A 24,951-nucleotide genomic window follows, 5' to 3' on the forward strand; every position below is an offset into this window, starting at 1 on the left:
TAGTAAAATGGTCAAATATCGCACCAAGTTCTGATTTTTTTGAGATAATTACACACCTATATTATTTTAAGATTTAAGATCAATCCCAAATAAATATCTAGATACTTAAAAATAATATTTAACAGGTAAAATAAATTAATATTATTATCCTAAAAGTTGGCATAAATCACGCACACGTGTGTTAAATTAATGAATGAAGTATGAACGAATGACTCGCCGTCAATTTCGCGCAGTGCACCCCGCACCGCCCCCCGCACTCCACACTCGAGTTCAAACTTCAAACAATCTTATGTCAAACGAACAATATAATATTAAGACAGGAGGGTCTTTGCTCCTCCTTGCACTCCATGATTTTTTCGAACGCAAGTTTTTATATTTTTTAAACGGTGTCTGGGCGCGGGTCGCAGGGCGCGGGCGGCGCGGGGCGCGGCGCGGGACGGGCGGGTCGTGCGGCCTCTCGCGTTTAGTACAGCGTTCAGCAGGAGTGTCGGACGCTCGGTTTCGCAGTCACCGACTTTAGTATTTCTTCGTTTATTTTCTTTTTTATTCCTTGGTTTTAACGCTCCGTCTTCAACGCACGCTATTCACAGCAATAATAACTGCCGTGTTTTATGTGTAAAAGTTACGAAAGTTTTGTTTTGACAGTTTCACGTGTTCGACTGTAATTGCCGGCTCCGAGACGAATGTTTATAAAGTAGGCATACGGCCTTCAATTAGCGCAGGTAGACCGGCATCATCGCGAGTGCAAACAAAACAAAGTTTTTCAATATTGGCGCGACAGTATTTGGATAATAAAAAAACCGTACCGGTACCTATCGGTGCCTTCTTATTTGACGAACGTGGTGTGATTCCCTCGGATCTTGTGACGAACACGTCTAGAATATTGGATGTGTAATTTGTGCTGTGCTTAGTCAGTGTAACGTTACTTCGAATAACATAACCTTTGAAAAGTGGCGCGTGTTTTGCGGACATGCGCAGTGGTGTACGAAAATAATAAGTGAGAAGTTCATAATTTTATAAACAATTAGTGAAGTTTACTGGAGTCTCCTTGCAAATACGAGTGAACGAGTATTTGACGAGGCCATTCGTGCAACGGATTCGTTCCTGTGGAGTTTTGAATTTTGAAATTCGAACAAAGTTCACCTGTGGGATTCCAATATTACCTGCGCGCGCAACACTCTTTTTACACAAGGTGAGTAATAACTTGTTTCATTCATGAATGATTTTAGAATTATTAGAATCAGATTAATAATTATAATTTTATCTTATAAGATTCTAACATAAGCGTGTTTTGAACGAAACAATTCTTGCGCGTATGTAGGTGCCGTGGGTGTTAAATGTGCCTACTAGATCTTTTTATGTTTTTATGATTCAAGATAAGAAAAATTTAGATATATGCCAGGTAGATCAGGGTCAATGTAAAAGGTGTTTAAACCTTAACACCAGAGTGTTCTCTGTTACGATCATCATTAACTACAATAGTCAAAGAATAAAATTAGCAGTTTATTTTCTCTAAACCTGTTCCAAGCTAACTTTCTTGATTCGTTGATGAGTTCTATGTTGATTATTAGAATCTGACCCAACATAATATTCAATAATATTATGTCGAATTTATAATCTATTTTTGTAGCTCTAGCCTTGCTTATTTATTAAAAATATCTAACATTCATAAACATAGAGGTCATAAAGAACAGAAAATCAGTGTGCTTATCTAATAAATAAATAGAGACGAACTAAACCCTCCACGTAGCTAGTCTAAATTCTTATTCTTCGACACTCAGATTATACATTATTGTATCAACTAGAGGCTCTAGAGCAGTTGATACAGATTACAATGATCTGGGATTACAATCGGACAAGGCTCAGAGGTCAAAAATTAGACCCCAGTCAAGAGTAATCTTCTTCTAAGTCTAATTATGTTATTATTATTACTTAATTATTTAACAGTCCTGAAATTCACCTTCGCTGTCGTAATCCGTTTGTGTAGAGCTGTTGCTCTATAGTCACTCACCCTCCGAAAACGATACAGTATTCATTCAAGTCACTTACGAAGTCTCTCGCATCGGAATTCTCTGCGTTAGAGCGAGAAGGAGAATATGAGATACGTCCACACTCCACATACTCGTGTCTTCTTGCCTTTTAGCAGCTTTGTTAGTCTGGACGGATCCTAAATTCAGCAAGTCTGTACAATGTACATAAGCCTTTAATTCTTACACCGCAGGTTTTGTTGGAAAAAAACACCAAACATTAGTGTAGAGATCAGACAGGATTTTGCATTTTACAGATGACCTTGACGTCACCGTCTGATACTAAATCGGTACAGAATACAGATGGATGATTTACTTCTGTGGGGACCTCTCAAATTAACACTTATTTAATTAATAATAATATCTATGGATCACACCACGTCAGTCTGGCCCCATTGTAAGTACCTGAAGGACTTGTGTTACAGACAACGGAAATATATTCTAATAGTTATACTAATACATATACCTTAAGATTTTTATTATATGATACACATAATATGTGTATCATATAATAAAAATCTGTATTATATAACGGTCGATGTGTATTAAATATTATTTAATACACATCGACCCAGGAACTTTGAAAACTTTTTGTTCCGTCGGCGGGATTCGAACCCGCGACCCCCGGCTTGAGCTACCAATAGCCCACCAACTGAGCCACAGAGGTCGTCATTAATAGTATTCTACCTGCTTACTCTATTAATATTTTTAAATCAGCTGCTCTTCTCATTGTATGATTATTATAATACAAGCTCTAAGTAGTTTTTAATTATGACTTCATTGTTTACATTCATAACAATTATTGTTGCATGATCGTAGCGTTTTATATTGAACTTCATTATAATCATTATTCCTTGTTGAACGCATCAATGTCTTTTACGTGTTTTTTTATAATAGTTAGTAAACGCAAGTTCCTGAATTATGCGATAAACTGTTAAGAGATTATAATTAGCAATGTTTTTGTACGCTACATCGCTTAGCAATAAAGTTCAAAAGTGGCAAAACGCAATTGTTTCATGTTTGTACGGCAAACAATGTGCTCTGAGTCAAGTAGTTATGAGAACCGTACATTTTACTAAAATAAAAAGTCGTCATTAGTATTTGTTACCATTACAGGCAGCGGCATGGAAAAGTATTTACATTAGACATCATTTATTTTATTTAATAACTTAAAGTGCACAGGACTAGTGTAATGCAGAAAAATGTGCAGATAGAACGTTATGAGATAATGTAGGCCATGAACAATATAAGGACGTCTCCCGTCTGTCGATCAATGACAGAACGGGGACAATACCAGATTCCTGCGCACACTCAAACGATTGTCCCGCTTTAAAACTCATCAACACGTCAACCACCACTATAATCTGCTTCATTTGAATTTTGATCTGAATGTTCACAAAGCTTGGTATTTGGTAGCATTATAGCCGCTAATATAGACTATAGATTATTAAAGTAAACTATAGTATAATGGGCTATACAACGTTACCACCAATTTTCTATGATAATCAATTTTAAAATACTTTTTATCGGAATCTGAGAAGCTTATTGATTTGGTTGCATAATAATTAATAGATTAGATGTGGGAGAGCCATGCTTCGGCACAAATGGGCTGGCTCCATCCGGTATCCAATACCACGTTCTCACAGAAAACCGACGTGAAACAGCGCTTGCGCTGTGTTTCGCCGAGTGAATGAGTTTACCGGAGGCCCAATCCCGTACCCTATTTTCCCTTCCCTTCCCATCCCTACCCTCTCCTATTACCCTATTCCCTCTTAAAAAGGAATTTGCAGTTCTTCTGATGCTGCGGGTGTCCATGGGCGACGGAAGTTGCTTTCCATCAGGTGACCCGTTTCCTCGTTTGCCACCTTATTTCATAAAAAAAGAAATATATTTTTTAAATTTATTACTCGTTGAAATGAGAAACAGAGCAAACATAGAAGCAAACCATCACGTAGTATTTTGTGTCATAAATCTGGATTATGATTGTGTGGGTTCAGTTGGGAATTCTCTGAAAGAAATTAAACAAAGTTGCCTTGTCGCCCCGTCTGAATTTAGATAGCATCGCATTGTAATATTACATTCAAATATTATGTTAACTGATATAATACAGCATACTAAATTAAATAGAGAGTAGAGAATCGGAAAAATGTTACATCAATGATACTTTGATACAGTTTGCGGCTCTCTTCTATTTACGAAAAGAAAGACGATTTTTAAAAAAAATATAATAAAACCCTTTTTTTATGAAATAAGGGGGCAAACGAGCAAACGGGTCACCTGATGGAAAGCAACTTCCGTCGCCCATGGACACTCGCAGCATCAGAAGAGCTGCAGGTGCGTTGCCGGCCTTTTAAGAGGGAATAGGGTAATAGGGGAGGGTAGGGATGGGAAGGGAAGGGAATAGGGTAGGGGATTGGGCCTCCGGTAAACCCACTCACTTGGCGAAACACAGCGCAAGCGCTGTTTCACGCCGGTTTTCTGTGAGAACGTGGTATTTCTCCGGTCGAGCCGGCCCATTCGTGCCGAAGCATGGCTCTCCCACGTATTTCGCCCTGAAATTTTCCAGTAGCGAGCGAGCTGGTGATGAAGAAATATGGCTACGGACACTCTCCATCATGTGACCTTTCTAACAAAAGGACTGGATCAAAATCGGACCATCCGTTTGGACTCTACGATGCGACAAACATACACACACAGGCATTTAATATCCGTCAAACGTATAACACTGCAGTCTGCACCCCTCTGTTTTTATCGGGGGTTAAAAATAAAATACATTTGACTACCAAACGTAAAATTTGATATGGTTATGAAACAAAGCACTCTCATAACTCCCGAACTACAGAATCGATTCAAGAACCGCCAGAGCAGTGGTACTATTTTCGTAACATCTATATTCATAAGGCTGAGCTACCCTCAGCACTTAGGGTGAAATCTGCTAACAGCTTAGCCACTCTGGAACGAAATAAAAATTCCATTCCGTTTAATTTCAAACCTTTTACAATAAATTGACTGAATTTGCATTTTTAACTACTTATTCCCAGACGTGGAAGGTTTAAAATGGAATGTTACGGAACCACTGTAGATTCTACCACCTGCGTTACTGTTGTCCATGGTTGATGGCATGGCTATATTGTCATTTGTCAGGAATCTCTTAATACATAATATTCCATGCACCTTTAGTTTTACATTTATAACCAGAAGATGAGATGATGGAATGAGAGGGAAAGAAAAATAGCAGTTTAGGTGTTTTTTTTTTAATGAAATAATGGGGCAAACGAGCGAACGGGTCACCTGATGGAAAGCAACTTCCGTCGCCCATGGACACTCGCAGCATCAGAAGAGCTGCAGCATGTATATGTGGTTATAAATGTAAAACTAAAGGTGCATGGAACGAGCTGGAACTACTGTTCTTGCCAAGAAACATTTTAATCAGGTTCTTGTAGCCGTAATAAATTGCCTAACCAGATGCTAGCCAACTAAAATACTTTAAACTTTAAAACAATGAGCGGCGCTTGCAGGAGGGGCAATAGTTTTTTCCCTTCGGCAAGTGTAAGGAGGATTTACTTTAATAGACTCGTATGTCCCATGCTGAGATTCTTTTTAACTTAATTGCTTGTAAAGTGCCTTGTGCACGCTTAGAATTTTTTGTGCGCCTTTTTTTGGTTACTTTGAACAATGGTTCAGAAATGTTGACGTTAATTGTGTACGTATTAACTAAAGTTTGTCGCAATGTTTCATTAATAATTATAGCGGCAACAGGAATAAAGTTCTGTTATCATTTTGGGATAAGGAAAACATAATTTTAATTTTTCATTTGCTGCAGCTGGTGTCCTGTACCATATAACACCTGTTGAATTTCGGTGCATTATTTTGCTCTATTTTAAAAGTGTAAAGAAAAAAAATAGCGTAGGAGAATAAAATGCTTTACGCATCCCCGGCAAATTGGGGATATCCGAAAAAAAGGAGAATTTAAAATAACAATTCCTCTATTGAAGGATTAACCTTTGGACCGCTGCGTGATTCTTCAAAGCAATGTGCCTCTAGCGACTTTATGCGACGCCAAAAATGACTAATGAGACCTTCGTCGACATGGGCTTCTTAAAAATTGGTAGACCGTATTATTACTGCACATTGATTTATTTTAGCTTGGTTCTCTGTAATTTAGAGTAGAAATGCGAAAATGATGTATGCCACTGTAAAGCCTATGTTCAACTCCTCAAAACTCTCAAATTGTTTAATTTAACTTTTTTTCCTCATTTTCTATAAGTCTTCCTATTGCTAGTATAATATAATCGTGGAATGAAGGCAGAGCATTCTCTTGACATCAGTTCAATGCCTGGATTAAATTTTTAAGTCTACTAACCTAGATTGTTCAGGGATTAAGCGGCATGATATTGCTAATACGAAGCACATCTAAACTCTTACCAAATGATAGACTTAAAAAAAAAAAATTTGAAACCGGGCCGGTTTCTAATTTTTTTTTGTGAGGAGCTTATATTTTATTTGATAGCTTTGCTTGTTGATTTTTTGACGTTAGCCAATTAAAAGAGCTAAAAACTAGGCCTTTGCATCCATTGTGGATGATTTATACAGTACAGTATTTTTTCAGAGCGAAGTAACCACTCTTCAAAGACTGTAGTGCCTGGGACAAGATTTTAAATGTCCGTATGGTTGCCCAAGCGCATACGGCATTCTCGCTACATAGGCAGCCTAGTCCAGAGGCAAGAGCAGGTCTTGATATGTCAGGAACCAACCGCGTGATTGGTCCCAGATGTATTGACCTGTTCTTTCCGGGTTCGTGGGTTTCCTCACGATGTTTTCCTTCACCGTACGAGCGTCCGTATTGTGTACTTCAGATCAGAAAATGTCTCATTGGTACACGCCTCCACCCGGGATCGAACCTGCACCCTCTGCGAGTGCGAACCAAAGGTCTACCCATTAGCTCCCAAAAGAGCTTACGAATGGATAAAATCCTGACAACTTAAGAACCAGGCATTAAAATATGATTTTCTTTACTCTCTCAATATACTTAATATGGCATGGCTTAACACTTATCAGTACTCACTCAACATAATATTCTTGTAAAATGTAACAGTAATCGTTGTTTGTTTATTTTAATTAAAAAGCCTTCACTCTCGTTATGGAATATATTGTCTTTACATAACTTTGTGTTTTCGTTAACGTAATTCAAAACTTATGATGACAAAGTGTACTCCCCTTTGCTTGTTAATGAAATATACGTCGGCATATATGAGCTTGTACGTTATTAGAAAACTACCATCCAGCGGAGAACTCCTATGTTGTGTCATCGTTAAGCTTAGAAATAAAGCGTTTAGTAATAAGTAAACAGTAACTGGTACAGCTATGAGTTATGACCATACGATTTGATGACATCACCAGTAATAAAATATATTATTTATTGGGATTGCAACTATGCAATCCCAATAAATAATATATTTTATTAAAGAGTAAAGGGTAACGCTTCCGTGGTACAGTGGTATAGAGCACGGCTCTTGACTCGGAGGTCATGGGTTCGATTCCCGCGTTGGAAACATGTTATTTCCAAGTTTAGTTAGGACAATGTAGGCTGATCCCTTGATTGTCTGACAAGTAAGATGATCCATGCGTCGGATGGGCATGTAAAAAGTCGGTCCTGTGCCTGATCTCTCGCCAGTCGTGTCGGTCTTCCTTCCCACTGGGCTATGAGAGTAAACGAATAGAGAGTGCTCTTGTGTACTGCGTATACACTTGGGCACTATAAAATTACTCCTGCGTAGCTACAATGAAACCGGCCACCGTAACCGAAACCGGTGTGGGAGCTATTATTATTATTATTATAATAGTAAAGGCTAATGTAGTTACTAGTTGCTATAGCTCGATCATTTTCAATTTAATTCGGTCATTGACCTTAAACTACTTGTTACTTTGCTCGCAAGGTTTGGCTCCTGAACAATAATCCTAATTACTATTTAGGAGCCAAATCTCAGCTCACTGTTTTCAGCGATTTGAGTTGTATTGATCAGTCCGCGGGGTAACCTTTTACACACATGGGCTTTACGTATTTACTGATAAATGGGAAGTGTCGATATGAATCTTATTCATCCTTCCATGCTGCTTTCAGATAACAGATTATACCCTAATTCTATTTTAATTCAACAGCAACAGTAACATAAAAGCAGCTTTATTTCTAGTTCGATCTTATTTGAAAAATAGTATTCTTACATAAACTAACTTAAAAATCTTTTTTTATTTTAATAGAAAACGGGCTAGAACAAGATACATTATTATTAAACTAGATGTTCCGAGCGGCTTCGCCCGCGTAATTTAGGAATTTCACGGATTAAACGTAAATTTTTCCGCAAAAAATAGCCTATGTCTATTCACGTGGTCTATTCTTCATGTGTGCCAAATAACATAAAAATTGCTCAAGTAGTTCTTAAGATAATAAGAAATTTCAAATAATTTCCTCCATTTTTTTCCTAATTTTCCTCTATTTCTTCGCTCCTATTAGTCTTAGCGTGATAAAATAGAGCCTATAGGTAACCTTTCTCGATAAATGGGCTATCTAAAACTGAAAGAATTTTTTAAATCGGATCAGTAGTTCCTGAGATTAGCGCGTTCAAACAAACAAACTCTATAATATATAAACTTTATAATATTATACTATATAGTATAGATGACGTTAGATTTCGATATTATGCTCCATAACAACAATACATTTTAATTCCGTTTAGCTGACATCGTAGAAACGAAAAGTATTAATTTTATCTTTTTTAATCTCACTGACCTATATTAGTGGCTGATGAACGTTTAAACTTTTAGTTAAAAGTGAGACAATGAGTCAGTTTTTCTCTTTTAAATCGTCCAGCGTTGCAGCAAAATATTAGCACTTCTATTGTTTGGCTGAAATATTATTTAACGCTTTCTATGCTTCTGGCAGATTTTAACAAGAGTTGGTCTAATGTTTGATGGTTCATTTTAGTCGCTTCACACCTGTCACAAGTCACTTGTCCTCTCTTTTCTTCTGTCTACATATGCACCCATCGCTTCAACTCCCAAGCGGCCACATGTGACCGCGAGAACAATAGATTTCTAAGAATCCGCGATCGAAGGATGTACAGCAAATAATATATGCTCCGGAAATACACGAAAATATGAATTGTAGATAAGTTTAAAAACATACAAAAGACGTTTTTGTGACGCGCCTCGTTTGACCATAGTCCGTTCTCAGCAGTATCTCTCTTTGAAAATTCCGTAAACATTATTCACCATGTGGAGGTAAACACAATAATGTTATCAGCAACACAAATTGTACGAAGGCGATATTTCCTCGCCGTAATAGAAAATGAGTAAAAACTAATTGGCGAGCGCGGACTACGGATAAATTGCTCCACGTTACATACTAGGAAAGTATATTCTTATCGGAGATTTATTTGTTAATATTATGTTTGTATAGACGTTCCAAACAAACATTTTTCTTAAATACACGATAGAACATATACAACAGTATGTGAATTGTAGAGCAACACTAAAAACAGTTGTCACAAAGCGAAAATGCATTAAAATTCGAATTAGTAGTAAAATATAGTAATAGCTAAGCTAATCTGAGAACCCGAAAACTTTTAGTTCGGCGGAAAGCTTAATTATAGTATAAGTACGCCTAACTGACATCGCTTAAAAAAGATTGGGAACCCCTGGCCTAGGGTGATAAAGTGAAATTCTATTTGAATTTTTGTAGGTCGCGGTCGCTTGCGGCAAAGATTTTAGCTTCACAACTTCACAACTCGTAACACATTAAACATTTAACTTGTGAAGGTTAAGATAACTTGTAGATCTATGATTGCAATGTTATTTACACCAAATAAGGATAAATCTTTAGAACTATTTAATTCCATACCAAACTTGGGCGTTGTTATTTGATTTAAACATTCGAATACGGATCTTGGGAGTATTTGGATATATTGTAAGCTTCTTAATTATTAAAAATCTTAGGGTCTTTTTAATTTTATTAATTTTGTACCTATAGGCATAATATAATATTATATTCTGTGCTATAGGTAAAATTTATATGTACAGTAACGTTTTTCAGCACGTCGATGATCAATGATCATAATTATTAAATACTTAGATATTAAAAAAAAAATTAACTTACTTAATTTTAATTGACAAAATTTAGGCCCATTATAATATGCTCCTTCTTTAGTATATTTTTACTACTTCAAATGAAATATAAATAACCCTTTAAAAGGTCTACGAATGTTTTAGTAGCGGACCAAACGGACAGCCTATAGAAGTCTTACTCGTAGTTGTATAAAATAGCTAATTAAAGACTTATTTTTATTTCGCAAGTACCTACTTTAATGCAAGGCTGTTTGAATCATTACCGTTTTAAGATATTCATAAAATGTTTCAAAACGTAAGAAATATATGAATAATAAATTCGTAATTATTTTATGTAGGTACATATCAAATTATTATGTTGGTATTTAATTAATTTTATTTCTATGGTAGATACATTTAATCATCCTAAGTTTTTACTAGAACGTACTTCTAAACGGGGTGTACCAAGTTTTGGTAATCACCTAGTTATCATCTAGTAGTTGTTGCGGTAGTGATAAGAAACTGCATGATGACTTTCAAATACATTTATTCTACAATATTATACAGTGGTACACTTTCGGGCAGAGATTCCTCTTACAATTGTTCTTCCGTCAAAATTCGCATCATACTGCGCTCTTGGGGTATTTATACACAATTTTTACCCGTCAACCCCCACTCCAAGTGAAGCGAACGTAGCCTTGGGATTGCACGTTGTCAGTATGGCCAGATTTAAATATTAAAACTACCATCTAATTTAGTCTAAAATAGTTAAGTTACAATAATTTAGTATTCTAAAAACAATAAACTAAGTACTGAATTACGTAAATCATAACAGTAGGTTCTATTGTACCCCATAATATGACTGAAGGCAAACCGCAGGTGGTTTTAGTGGATAAGAGTCCTACATACCCCCGGGGTGCTTCAGCTTACTTACTGAGGCACATCCCCAACCCGGGGTACCCATAATTTGTTTCCCCTGCTGCGCCGCAAAAAAAAAAACGTACGCGCAACTCTGCCTTAAGTGATGAGTGGAGCACCATGGGGTTTTAGTGGGTAGACTATAACAGGAGTCCCATATACCACGGCCGATTTGCAGGGGATGCGTAAAACATTTCCCCATGTTAAAATAAAAAAAAGGTATCACCTAGTTAGGTGATAATACTTTAGTTTCGTAAAAAGTCGCATCAGGACACGTGATCGAAAATTCGATTGGGGAGTGGGCGTAGAAGAAGAAGTAATACTTATCCTCCTCTCTTTCCATAGTGTAGCAAAATTGTTATGCCTGTTCTGCTCGGGCTGCTGCATAGTTTTCTGCCGGCACTCTAGTAGGCTTAGCATGATCACCATAGAAGCGGTTTCTTTCTACGGATGAAAGTGACAGATTGACAAAGGTAATCCGCCATTTTATCACTAAATTCTGTCAGTATGTCGATTCTTTCCCGTTTCTAATGCTGTTATGTTAAGCCTGCAGTAGTGAAACCCGTTATTTTCAGGTCTTATCCCTACTCTCTATTTTCATAATATGTCTATTGTGTTTAGAACCTTTTAGGACACCTTTTAGGACTGGTTCTAAAATCTAAATATTAAAAATAAATAATAATGAGGTTTCGCCCTCGATATTGTCACTTTTCTTTAAAAATTATTCATATAAGCTCCTTGATGTAAACATTATATACAATTGAAGTTAACATTATGGTCTAATTATTCACCTTACAACAAGCGGAATTCTTATTAAACATTGTTATTTGGTCCAATTCCCGACCAATATCTTCTCGATGCTCAGGGACGTTTTATATTCATCATGAGTCCATGGAAAGTGCGAGATTTCCAGAATTCGTTTATTTGTATGGCGCACGTTTACAGAGGTCTAATGTGTTAAGCAAATAGAAACGTTTTATGTAAGAAGCTCGCCGTATGACGAGTTTTGACATCGCTACGTATACTCACGTGGAAAAACACTGATCAAATATTTCCTCAATAATTATTAAATTATTATTGGCATTGTCGGTTTCGACACAAGCCTTAAAATAAAGAAAAAAATGTAACTTAGTCCTATTTTAGGCTAAAATTAGATTACTCATTGTGAACCGTAGGGTACCTATAACCGTAGGTTATCGTTAAATATGGCGTCCATTATTGACTTTTACCAAAGATTTGACATTTTGCATTGTAGTAAATAGTAAAAGTTATAGAATCATAGTAAGTTAGTGCAAACCATCCTAAACCGGCCTCAATGTTGTCCGTCAAACTCTGTCTTAGATAAGTTCTATTCGGTTTGAGCGTTACTTATGCAACTTCTAATGCATTTAATTCAATTCATTTGATTGACTGTACAATCGGCAGGTTTAATGAACTGCCTTCCTCTTCGCGATCGTTTAATATTTGAAGGTCTCTGAGTTGTGGTATTTAACAAGTCGATTATTCTGTTTATTTTGGTATCGCTGTTTGCATGAATTTTGTTCAAAGTCAATTCGCGGCGTTTTTGCGAGACTACACGTTTGTTCATATTTTATCTCAGAGTTTAGCGAATTCCTTAAAAAAATATTCACACTGTGTGAAGTTACGACTAATACATTTATAATTATAATTTGTATGTCTAGTGGTTTTTATAAGTACTACGACAAGTACTAAACATTGTATATGTCGCAGCCGACTGGTTTAAATAGCCGTTCAATCAAACAGCTAGCCCTTTGACTGAACAACGCCATTCAATCACACGGCTATACGTCCGTCCATTTCATAATCCCATAATTTCTCCTCGAATATTTGTTGAAATTTTAATTCACTCGTATGTGCCTCCACAATTTTTGTCTCTTTATTAATAACACTATTAACTACTTTCTTTCCGAAAAACAACCACAAACACCAACAAACACCTGCTAGTTGACGCCATATTGTAAATAAAACGCACCTAGCGCCGCAGCGGTGCGCGCTGAACTACTTCAATTAGACGGCGGCTTTTGAATCAGCTGTAGTGTTGAACGTTTTGAGCGACTAAAATATTCAATATAAAAGCTGGACGTGTGATTAAATGGCGTTGTTCAGTCAAAGGGCTAGCTGTTTGATTGAACGGCTATTTAAACCAGTCGGCTGCGACATATATATTAGTTACTTCAGTAAAACAGTCTGCATAGTGGATCTTCTCATGGGTAAGTGGAAAGAGTCTTTTTACGACAGTTGGCATGGGCCAAATATTTGGACGAAGCCACATTAAACGGCCCAACAAAATTCTAAATTAAGTATTCTGAGTAACATAATATTTTCATACTTTATTTTATTCAGAATTCTTAATTAATGCTTAACGACTGACGATCAAATGAAACGGCTCCATATCTTTCGGGACACAGCCAGTACTTTATCATTGTTTTTTATTGTTTGTGTATTGCTTTATTGTTGTTGTCATTTTTAGATTGAAAACATTAAAAGTTATGATCTCGCAGAGTTTTATACGCAGAATATATTTTTAGTAACAATACATTGGATGCTTGGTTGTGTCAAGTGTTCGTTATAAATCATATTTTTTTATTAATTGAACTTGTTTTAATATTTTCTGAGAATTTAAATTAAGTATGGAACTTGTTTAATATTTGTTGTGTTTGCAGAGAACTTTGTCGTATGTGTTGACCTCTAACTACTCCTTCATCATGATACAGATGACTTGGATGCTTGATGAGGATGTCATTATCATGAGGGATTGGATTAGAAACAGTTTACAGTGACATCGACCTGATTTAGGCCACGCGCCAAAACATCTCAGTAGATATATAATTTATATTGGCGGTAAAATTAGTCGCTATAATTTCAACTTGAATATCATAAAATTACATCAAACAAAAACTTAGACAAGACTTAAGTAAATTCCTCGTTTGACGTTAGCGAGTGATTTTTTATTTTGTTTGAGAGACATTTTAAAATTCTCAAAGCTCCCAAGACTTGACTATGGAATATAATTTACTTTTTCCTTTGGCAGAGCGCTTTATCATACTTTTACTTTATATTCAATCTTTAAATTAACTTGGATAAGAATTTTGAGGCTGATGTCGGGTCATATCAATGGGGTGAGAAGAAAATATGTTTGATTTTGCGTTATCTAAACGTTATCGAATGTGAAATGTTTGGGAGATGTCATAATTTTACATATCTTTTTTGACATGGTTACGATTATATATATTATATATATAAGTCATAACAGTAGATTTCTTCAAATAAAAATAATAATAATAAAAAAATATATATTTTGATCTAATTGGAATCAATTGCAATCTCCTTGTACATATAAAAATGGATTTTCAAATGTGTTAGTCGCGCTAAAACTTCAAAACAGCTGAACGGATTGGACTGATTTTAGTCTTTAAATATTTGTAGAAGTCCAGGGAAGGTTTTAAAGTGACACGAAGTACTGGGGTAGCTAGTTTAAAATATAATATTAATAAATAAGTAAAGTACGCCACAGTACTCTACTTTCGTCCTGTCGGTTTACAATTCCAGTAACCTTCCCAAAGGTATTATTGGGATCGTAAACGATACTTCGTATTGTAGTAATTCCGATGCCGTTTCGTAAGCAGTAGCGAGATCAAATGTCGTAGATTGTACTCGTTCGGTCCGTGTATTGAGAAACAGCAGATGTTTAATTTATGCTATTGTCTCTACAATACTCCATAATAATTGATGAACTCAGACGCAGGACTAAAATGGCTTATGCTAACTTACCAAAATTATTACTAACTATATGACACCCGCAACTCCGTTGCGCCAAAATTCGTTTATCACGCGGGAACCGTCCATTTTTCCGGGATAAAAACTATCCTATGTCCTTTCCTGGCACTCAAAGTATCTCCATGCCAATTTTCAGCAAAATCGGTTCAGCGGTTCGAGCGTGAAGAGGTAACAGACAGACACACTTTCGCATTTATAATATTAGTATGGATATTTTTTGTACTACGAGATAGGGTACTCATATTAATATAATTAAGTTAAAATAGTATTTATGAGTGCAATTGCAAAACTTGACTTGGCACCTAAGAACAAGATGTAAAAGTTATCTTCTGAGTTCGGCGTACTTCGCGCGCGGGCTTCGAGGAATAGGGCTCATACTTCATACGTTTCTAATCTATGTTCTTCGATCACTAATATTAGTGATCGAAGTCTATGTTACATATTGGGTTAGCTGTATTTTTATCTTAAGAGGGCGACTAACAAAAAAAAACAAACATCGTCATTCTCTCTTCACACTCACGCCCATCTTTTATATGCCAGGTGAAAAAGGACGACGCGGAATCATCGCCAAATTAGTGTTTTCTTAATAACTCGATAAATATTCAACATTTTAAAAATCCGCCAGGTCAGTTTCTCAATGATAGAATTTTACACAATGTGTTCAAATATTAACTTAGTTTAATGCACGGTTACGGCAATATATGAAAAATTCGTGAAAATTAGATGCACCTTTGTGTTTTTTTTTCTATCGAGAAAATTTTAAGATATCGTGTTTTCGCTGAAATCAAATTCTTGGAAATATAATGAAGTATATCTATGTTTAGAAAATGAAACAAATCGGGGCTCATTTTAAATATAAAAATTAAAAATGAATTATAAAATCGTCAATTTTGGGTTAGACGCCCCTAAAATAGCTGTTGATGACAAAATTAAAAGCAAATATTTAATGTGCTGCAATTTAACATGTTTTAAGTGTAATTACATAATTTACCTTGATATTTAATTTAAATTGTGCAAAAGGAAATAATAGTCCGTGTAATGGAAAAATAAATTGATTCGTCGTAAACGTATTTGTTTGTATCTTTCTAAAACAGGTCCAAAAACAGTAACACCTGTAAAGGTGTCTATGCTGAGCCGCAGTGGGAGTGCAGCATAAAATGCTTTAACCGGGCAGCATATAATGTTGACGAGGCGCAGCGATAGCTCGGATGCATCGCGTTATAATAATAATATTAATATGCATTATATAATTATATTGTGCAATCTATAATCTGCAGCGTAGTATCCCTTACTCTTACTTTTAAATGCGTCCAGTTTGGCAAGTTGTAATCTTCAGCTTTCGATGCCAGAGTGTAAACATAGACGTATATATAATCTCCAAAATCTTCCTCTTCTAAAATCAAATCTGCCTACATAAATCAAACAATAATTACTTAATAAACGTAATTGTCAGCAAAACGTAAAAGCTGGGTTTTTGGCAGTGAAATAAAAATTGCAGCATTGGCATCCGGCGCCATACCGTCAGCTTCCAAATGTTTTAAAAATAGCTTTATGCCAGCATTATGAGCAATAAAAATAGTAGTTTCGATTGGACTTAACAACCGGATCTGGGCGCGAACTCGACTCCGCCAGATAAATTTATTTCTTGACATCATTGATCAATATGATCGCGAAGTGAGGCCGGGATTTCATTTGTGTGTGTCAAAACTAATATTAACGTTTGAAAGATAACCTTAAGGGGGCGATTAACCAAAAATTGACGACTTCATATTTAATTTTAATACTTGAAAATAAGCTCAGAATTATTTCATTTTCTAAACATAGATACTTCATTATATTTCCAAGAATTTGATCTGAGCGAAAATACGATATATCTTAAAACTAGCTGTTGCCCGCGACTTCGTCCGCGTGGACTTCAGCTTATAGCGCGCGGTGTCAACCAAATTGATGTCAAAAGCTTTTATAAAAAAACCCTGGTACCCCTTAAATCAAAACAGCTGTGCAGTGTGCACATAATATTTCATTTTTTAAAATTACATTTATATTTTATGCCAAATTTTAAAGCTTATTTAGCCCCCCAATTACACAAATTTACCCATAAACTATAAATTATCATTGATAGGTTTAAGGTTACGTCACTGCATAGATAAAGTACTGAGTTATATTTTAATAACGTAAAATAGAAATAACAATCGACAAAAATTGAAACTTGAATGTAAGATGACACCACCTCTTATAGAAAGACTTTTGAGCAAGCGTCAGCGCGATGTAGGAGACGCACGGCGCCATCTATTATGAATTTTTGGAACCAAGTTAATTTGAACAAATTTACGCATTTTCATCCCGCTTACCCTTTTTTCCAGTAAAAAAGTAGCCTATGTCCTTTCACAGACAGACAGACAGACAGACAGATATACTTTCGCATTTATAATATTAGTATAGATTATCTCTATAGAAAAAATCACAAAGATAAAGATTTTCTCGAATTTTTCATATATTGCCATAACCGTGCAAACTAATTAATATTTTAACACATTGTATAAAATCCTATCATCAAGACACTGATCTGGCGGATTTTTAAAATGTTGTATATTTGTCGACTTAGTATAAAAACTAACTTGGCGATGATTCCACGTCGTCCTTTTTCACCTGGCATAATATGAAAGACAAAGAGAGAAGGACGATGTTTGATTTTTTGGGTAATCGCCCTCTTAAGTAGTTTAACTCCTTCAACGTTTGTTGTGTGTGTGTGTGTGCATAGTTTGTTGTACGCGCGTGAAAATAATGTGATTTCAGCTATAAAACAGCGCAAGCGCTGTTTCACGCCGGTTTTTTGTGAGAGCGTGGTATTTCTTCGGTCGAGCCGGCCCATTCGTGCCGAAACATGGCTCTCCCACGTATAATGACCAAGCTCTATCTTCGTTTTTTAAACATAATGGTAGGTTATAACGAACAGAATATTAAATACTTTCGTATTTTTAGTTTTTTTCAAATAGAACTTCTGTTTCTTGTACCTATACCTACCCCTACTTTTGTTCTGACTTTACCTACACTATGCACTTAGCAGGTACATATCTCCTTACGAGATTGCTAGAATTTGAATTCACAGGAATTCACAAATCCCACAGCAATCTTTTGAGATGCTTTATGCTACACAGATATCGCGTATCCCAGGCCGAGATCGCCAATTTGTCCGTTACATGTCTTATCAGTATCCGTTACATACATGGATATCTCAATTTTATTACTTTTGCGATAATATTCCAACGTATGTTGTAGAATTGGTATTTATTTCATATTTTGTATTGGAGTTTAGGTATGGACTTCTAATGTGTGTTTCTTCGATAATAATAGAAAACCAAATCTGCCTCGATGCTCCATTGCTACTTGCCAAGTGGGCAAGTAGCAGTAGTTCCTTCCTAGAACCACTTCTAGGAAGGAAGATGTCATAGGACCTGAAACCAAATAATCCCTAAACTAAGGCCCATATTTTTGATCAGTACTTAAGATGCGACCCGGTCTCAAAACGCGTTTTGGCTCTGTGATTGGTCCAAATTTTGACAGCCAACCAATCACAGAACCTGAACCGTGTCTTGAGACCGAGATGCTTCTTGAGTACTGACCAAAAATACGGGCCTCAGATTGATGTTAAAACATCTGAGTCCTTTATTGAAATACACGATATGACAAAACGAAGTAATAATACTTTAAAGTTTAGGGTGTGTATGAGCCCCGTGTATAGAGTTCACGCATGACGTTGGAGCGCCCATACAAACTATGTAAAAACAATATTGCTCTTTTAGCGCTGCTACTTTTACAGAGAACCCTTAAGTATTACCAGTTATCACTTAGTTTTGTTACAGCTGTATAAACATACAATTAGTAGAGTCAAAGCAGCTCCATTCCACCGTGTCAAGAACAGTCTTCAGAAAATCGTTACTTAAAAATTCACGATAGATTAACTCAAACCCTCATTGACATTTACTTAATTACCGGTATAAAGTCCAATATTCAGTACGGGCTCAAATATCAACGGGGGAAGTCGGGCGTGTCTGTATTTTGACGGGGGTGGAGGCATTAATTACCGCTGTCACTGCCAAAGTATGTCTTTAATATCTTTAAAACCGCTGCCTGTGATTGTTTAATATTTTCCAATAGCTTTGTCCACACTATGCAATAATTTCATCTTCAATTTTCGTCATCATCTTTTTATTCAACTTTCGTTTGGCATATTCAGTAATTATTAAATACATCAAAATCCACCTGCGTTGCAAAGAAAAGTGTCATAGCGTCGCGAGCATGCCTCACGTGCGATGTTGACTGCGCTATAACGCATGCCCTTGATGAACAAAAAAAGGCACAGTGTGGACAAAGCTAGTCAACATCGCACGTGAGGCATGCCCGCGACGCTATGACACTTTTCTTTCCAACGCGGGTGGATTTTGACACAATTAATGAATATGCCAAACGAAAGTTGAATAAAAAGATGATGACGAAAATTGAAGACGAAATTGCATAGTGTGGACATACTATTCGGTTCTTATTTTTGAGACAGAAGAGATTGATAATGTCTTCCACATCTTTAAAGATAGGCGAGAAGAGATTTTTGAGAGATTCCTGTTGGAAATACATTACGAAGCGTAACAGCAACTCGAAGCGTGATATTAAAATACAACAGAGTTTCGACTGAAGTTTAATCAAAGTTTGCTCTACAAACTATTATCACTTCGAATTTGTTCCGAATCTAAACGCGCCTAAGCTCGAAGTGATAATGGTGCACAAAAGGACGAGTTCTGTTGCAAAAGTGCAGCTGAAATCTGCAGATACGTCTCCAGCGGAACGTACGTAATGCGCCCGATAATATATTCAGATCGTATATATTTTATTCAAAGCCATAGGCACCGAAACAAGGTTTTGTTGGTACAGTCGAAGAGAAGTCCTAACTCCTAGGCCCGTATTTTTGGTCAGTACTCAAGAAGCATATCTCGGTCTCAAGACACGGTTCAGGCTCTGTGATTGTCAAAATTTGGACCAATCACAGAGCCGAACCGCGTTTTAAGAGCGGGTCGCATCTTAAGTACTGACCAAAAATACGGGCCCTAGAGTGTGAGGAAAGCTGGTAAGAAAACACAGAGTATGTTAAATACCAATGCTTTCAGACGATCAGAATTTACTTGGGATAAAATCTACAATAATTATTATTATTATTGATGCTGCGTAAGTACAGTCGAACAGACATGCAATGGAAGAGGGGAATGAGAAGAAAAAAGAGAGTTTATAGATCCAAAAAGCTAGATAGACATATCAATTATTTAGTGTAGGGTTATTACCCTACACTAAAAGATCAGACATTTACACAAAGGTGAAGGCCGCCTTTGTGTACATGTCTATCAATATAATTGTTGTTTATATTTAAGTTTTATTGAAATTTTTGTGTACAATAAAGTATATAAATATACTTTATTGTGCACAAAAGTGTGTTTGTTTTGTTTTATTGGTATAAACTTTCAGGCATTGGTAGATACTACAAATGCGTAAAGCGCATAAAGAAGACTATTGTTTCTTTCATAGTGCAAAAATTACTATCTAATATTTGACTTTGCCATCTTCGGCGAGTGTTCGCAAAGACATTAGATAAGTGACGCATCTGATTGGGTATTGTTGACATGTTGTAGACTGTACATTTGCGAGACAATCCCCCGAAGGCTATACTTTGAGGCGATAAGCAAATTTGAATACATAACCACCAAACCATATCAGTACGATATCTCAGTTTTATACTAAACATAAAAATATTTCAGAATATGGATTCGATTGGGGTTTCAGGTATTGTTTCGACGTTTTTTACGTTCATCTGTCCCAACAGTACTCTACATTATGCAATCTAAGAATAAGTAATCTTCAGTTTTTATTCTTTCAAAAACGAATTCAATATTAAAGTCGCGCAGTGAGTTTAAAGTTGCACTTGTTCCATTTAAACTAACTAATTCACTCAAGAGTGTACGTAAAGTTTTATTGAAAATTTAAAATTCCAAGAGATCCCGACATTTTCTTCGGTAAACGACGGATGTTCTTTGCTATGTGCGTTAAAAAGGATTCTTTCACCTTCAGAGACAAATACCTTTCTCGCGAGTAAAGTGGTCTGAAGTGAATTTGAACATAAACTGCCATCTTTGCGGTAAAATAAATAAACGTATTATGCTAAAAAATTACAGTCATACCTGTACGAATAGGCAGGTTTGACCAGATGAGTATCTACCACGGACTCTAAGAAAACCGAAAATGTTGTTCTACAAAGCAGTTTGAACCTATTGGGGGGTAGAGGCATAAGGTGACTTTGAAGACCAGAAAATCAAGACGTACTGTATCACAAATGTAAAAGTGCAAGTATCGCTATTGCAAATCGCTATTGTCATTGTTAACCATCAGGCCATCCGTCGCTCGTTGGTACCGATAAGAATAACGAGAACACTTTTGTCGATAGCACATAACCCAAATCGGATGGGCTATATGGGGATTAAATGATACCAAGATCTTCGGTAATCTTATTTGAATGTTTGCGTAGCATTAGTTGACAGTAGAGGTTTGAAGTTTGGGATTGTTTAAATAGGATCAGCCTTAGGGTTGTCAGATTTAGAAGTTTTTTTCTTGGATACGCAACGCGTTACTTCGTAAAACATCTTCGGGGTGGCAACCCTGGTAAGCTTTAATTAACCTCGACCATAATTAGCAGGTTCTTGTATATCCTTGTTTGTTGTAATAAGATCATCGGCTTACGTACGTAAGAGGATTTTCAATTAGTATAATACACACCTTGATTTTGTTAAAGTTATAGCCCAAAAAATGATTTTAGGCTAACTTTAAACAGTCTGGGGCTTCTGTAAAGTTGTCTATTACAGTTTCTCCTATATAAATAGACTGTAGAAGAAGGACCCATCGACATAAGAACAACGTGAAACACAGCATAATATTTTATTCAGCATTTAACTTTAAATAGCGCAATATTATTAGCTTTGTTTGGGTTCAACGCGGACGGCGCAATATAAAAAAATGTCATTTCATCCTAATAAAATATATAATAAATCTATATATATAAAACTCAAAGGTGACTGACTGACTGATTGACATAGTGATCTATCAACGCACAGCCCAAACCACTGGACGGATCGGGCTGAAATTTGGCATGCAGATGTTATAACGTAGGCATCCGCTAAGAAAAAAATTTGATAAATTCCAACCCCAAGGGGTTCAAATAGGGGATGAAAGTTTGTATATAATAATACTTCTTAACGGGAGCGAAGCCGCAGGCAAAAGCTTGTAATATTATAAATGCGAAAGTTTGTCTGTCTGTTACCTCTTCACGCCCAAACCGCTGGACCGATTTTGCTGAAGCTCGAGATGGAGATACTTTGAATCCCGGGAAAGGACATAGGACATTTTTCCCAAAAATGTACGGTTCCCGCGCGATAAACGAGTTTTGGCGCAACGGAGTTACGGGCGTCATCTAGTCTTAAATAAGAACGAACATTGTTTTCGCTTGTTCTTACAGCGGGGCTAAAATGGTCGCTTTGGAGAATCATATTATGAATTGTAATATGATTCATCTTTCTAAAATCGCAAAATGCAAGTCTGCTTGCAATTCATGTCTAGTAATTCGTTCTAATTTGACATTTGCCAGTTTAACCGTTTTGACAATTCATTTGCTGAATTGATTGAGAGGAATTGCTAAATGTGACCATTTTAGCCCCGCTGTGCTCTAGGTAGTAACCTCAACGTAAGAATTTGTTAAAAACGTAAACTTAAATAAACTATTGAAGCATTTAAAGCATCACAAGGTTAGCTATTTCAGTATAACAATTAACTGTGATACTTAAGACGTAAACAGTATGCACTTAGGGACCACTTAATAAAACCGTTTAAATCTGTCACCGACTTCGTCCGTCGCACTTAATAAAAACGCGTGAAAAACGTCCACCAATCTTCCCACAGTAATAAAACTAATTGAGTTAGCTATCATTCACTGAAAATACTTCTTACGTATGAGCATCACCTTTTTGGTTTCATATTTTATTTTATATGCGTTATATTTTATATGCGTCCGCACGATCGAGCGGTTTGGCCGCTATAATAATAATAATAAAATGAGCTCCCACACCGGTTTCGGTGACGGTGGCCGGTTTCATTGAAACCAGGTCAGCTACGCAGGAGTCATTTTATAGTGCCCAAGTGTGTGCGCAGTACACAAGAGCACTCCCTATTTCTTTACTCTCATAACCCAGTGGGACGGAAGACGGACACGACCGGCCAGAGATCAGGCGCAGGACCGACTTTTTACATGCCCATTCGACGCACAGATCAAGTAAAAACTTGTCAGACAATGAGGTGATCAGCCTGCAGTGTCCTAACCAAACTTGGAATTTACATGTTTCCAACGCGGGAATCGAACCCACGGCCTCCGAGTCAAGAGCCGCGCTCTATACCACTAGACCATGGAGGCGTTATACTGGCCGCTATACTGCGATATCACAAGACGCGCGAAACAAGCCTTCAATATGCTGTTAACTGTCTTTTATAGGATTAATAGAAGTTACTTTGTTAACGAAGCGCAAATAGTGACACACTGCAGATTTTAATGGTATGTAGGACGTGGCACAAAAATTTAACATTATTACAGAATTCTATTTTATTCTTAAGGTCTTCATACACGAGAAGGCCGATAGATCCGGGCAGACTGATCACTGATCGTAGGCTGATCTGACCAGACTCGTTTTCTGACTTGTGCACACAAATACGATAAGATTGGCCCGCGATCGGTCCAACTAGATCGATCTGCCTCCTCATAATATGGGCCTTAAGAAAACAGAATTATTTCGCAAAATAAGAAGAAATGTAGAGAAGCCTTTTATAACAACATCCCCATAATTTCGTGCCTTAATGAGTTTTAAGGGTTAATTTAAAATTTCAAAACACCTGTCACAATATTGTGAAGGGAGGGTGGAAATTTTAGACAGCATTCGATTATTGCCTGCCGTACCTCGACGTAAGTTAGTTAGCGACTGATATTTTCCAGCTAGTCTATCTTATTTAGCTTATGAACAGCATAATAGGCATGATGACTATTTTTTTTCTTATCGGTAATTGAAAGACACTTAAAAAATAGAAACATCGTTGAAAGAATGACTCTTATAGCTCAAAAATTCACCAAGATATGACAATTCAAATATCTCATAAAAAAACCAAATATTAAGAAATTTAATTGAAAAAAAATTCGACTTGAATATCCAACTTTGAAGGCGCATAACAAAAAAATATAAATGCTATCTAGCTGAAATTTTGGGAACACTTATTTTTTACCGTGATTTCTTTATTTTATTAACAAAATTCGCTCATCTTTGACCTTGTCATCATCAGTTGACACTTTTTCATTCAAGGGAAGTACGGGCCTTGAAGTCAACGATGATTTTCAGAGAACTTCCTCCTTTGGATGTCAGCTAAAATTTACATGAGAGCAAATGCTTTTTTTGCCTGTGCTCAAATTCACATTATTCGACGATAAGTTGTTTTACTAATTCGATTTTAAGGCATCAGCGGGCGCCCTAATTTAGTTTTTTTTATATTCTATCACTATTGAAACTAAGATTTTTTTTCGTATGAGATCAAAGTACTTGCGGCTACTTACATTAAGTGGACGATTTAGCAATTAAGGAAGCTATTGTTAAGCGACCTCGTGAAGTCATTATCGGAAGTCAAGGTAATTATTGGGTATTCAGTGTGTTCGCAGTTATTTTACATCGGAGTTTATCACAGTTATTGATCCCTATAAAGTAGACATACAGCTTCTCTCAGAATTATCGACTTTCGCGCAGGTTCATATACATAGCAGAAAATCATCATTTTGTTGCGACACATCAATGAACGCTAAGCTATCTTTTTACTGCTGGGAGTATCTAACCTTGAATCTATAAAATCCGACCGATAGTTTAGGCGTGACATTGTTAAAGTTACAGCATGCATTATATTACAAACTAGCTGTCCCGTGAACTTCGTGTCACTTTAAAACCTTCCCTGGACTTCTACAAATATTTTAAGACTAAAATTAGCCCTATCC

General features: G+C 36.4%; 1 protein-coding gene across 4 annotated transcripts in view; it reads left to right on the forward strand.

The window, feature by feature from the left end:
* The first annotated feature begins 475 nt into the window (after positions 1–475).
* The window catches only part of LOC121731317 (polypyrimidine tract-binding protein 1), a 468,460-nt gene continuing 443,984 nt past the window's right edge, over positions 476–24,951 (forward strand). For all 4 annotated transcript variants that reach the window (XM_042120704.1, XM_042120708.1, XM_042120706.1 and 1 more), the window contains exon 1: positions 476–1,192. The gene's annotated coding sequence lies outside the window, so the exon portion shown is untranslated. The remainder of the gene's footprint in view (positions 1,193–24,951) is intronic.

Source organism: Aricia agestis, chromosome 10, assembly GCF_905147365.1.
Source record: "Aricia agestis chromosome 10, ilAriAges1.1, whole genome shotgun sequence".
Taxonomy (NCBI): domain Eukaryota; kingdom Metazoa; phylum Arthropoda; class Insecta; order Lepidoptera; family Lycaenidae; genus Aricia; species Aricia agestis.